Below are 1,603 nucleotides of genomic sequence, written 5' to 3'. Positions count from 1 at the left end.
TAAAAAAAAAGGGGGGCCAGGGAGATGGCTCAGTAGAATAAGCGCTTGCCAGGCAAGCGCAAGGGGCAGAGTTCAATCCCTGGTTCCGCCAATAAATAAATAAATAAAATAAAAAAGAAAGAAGGGAAAACCCAATCAGGCCTCATAAACTCTTGAACAGCCAGTAGACTAGAACTCTTTGACTATGCTTTGTTGCCTGTAACCAATCAGGAATGTAAATGCTGCTCTCTTTTTTTTTTGGCAGTTTTCAGTGAACCAGTGCAATCTTAAAGGTGTCACTGGCAGAGCTTAGCTCACCCGTGTAGGGTGCAGCCTGCATCTACAAAAGCAGAGACCTTGCCGGTGGGCAAGACTCTCCGGTGTCCTGGGGCCTCAGCCCTGGGTCCCCCGGTGCCAAGGTCCCTTTGGTTGCAGCCTCAGTCTCACTGTCAGCTGTGAGAAGGGCAAGCTGCGATGTGACCTCTGCCGGGTCTCACTTTGGTGCTGGGCGCAGAGGGAGGAGAAGGAAAATCATGCTTCCAGAATGTTTCTGGCCTCCCACCCGGAGCTTGGCATTCCGTTAGGTCATGAATATTTATCGACCACCTGCTAAGCGTGGCATTCTAGAAAGATGACTGAGACTTTGGCCCGGGACCAGAACCAGGGTCCGGGTTTCCCTGGGCTAGAGACGGCCCAAGCAAGGAAGCCTTTGCCTCAGGTCCCTTTATAGCTGGGCTTGGAAAGATGCTGACAAGGGCGAGTAGAAGCTGGCTGTGTGTCACATGCCTGCAATTCTAGCACTCCGGAGCCTACGGCAGGCAGGAGCATCCCCCAAGCCTGGGCTACGTAGGGAGACCTTGCGTGGACAAAACAAAAGGACAAGAAGAAAAAATAGAGAAAACGAAAGCAGTGGAGTGAGTAACCCCTCGAGGGCGCCTCGCGGAAGAGCACCTGAGAGAGCGATCAGGCAGAGCGGGGAGCCCGGAGGACTGAGGGGTGACGACGGCCTGGAAGGGAAATGGGGCTTGGCACTGTGGAGGGACAGCAGGGCGAGGGAGGGGCGCTCAGTGTGTCCCAGGCCCCAGGAGACCTGCCCCGGGAAGGACAGTTAGGGACAAGTCCCCTTGGTCCTGTCTCTGTCCTGCTTGGGGGCCATGGATCGGCCCTCAGACTGGGCAGCCAGGGGGCCCTGTCTTTCTGAGCGGCTGGGGCTCTAGAGCTCAGACACCTCACGCCGCCTCCTTCCTGGCCCCGGCGCTCCGCTGGCGGGACACTGGGGACTCGATCCCGACTCCGCGGGCTGGGTGCTGCGAGCCTGCAGCCGGGCAGCTCGGAGCCACCGACCCCGTGGCCTGCGCGCACGCGCCCCCTGCTGGCAGGGCCGCGCTCATCCTTTCATTTCTCCCCCGTGCCTCCGAGGCCCGCCGGACTAGGCTGCGCGCTGGGGCGATCCGCTGGGCGGCGGAGGCTTAGCGCTGGCGAAGTAAAATAGAGGCCGGGTGGGGCAGCACACGCCTGTGTGCTCAGCGCTCTGGGAAGCCGAGACAGGGTGATCACGAATCCCAGCCCAGCCTGAGCAACTGAGCGGCTTGGTGAGAGCCTGTTGCAAAATTTCTTTTCTTTT

Source organism: Octodon degus, unplaced genomic scaffold (assembly GCF_000260255.1).
Source record: "Octodon degus isolate 3935 unplaced genomic scaffold, OctDeg1.0 scaffold00035, whole genome shotgun sequence".
Lineage (NCBI taxonomy): Eukaryota > Metazoa > Chordata > Mammalia > Rodentia > Octodontidae > Octodon > Octodon degus.
Note: the sequence above shows the minus strand (reverse complement) of the source record.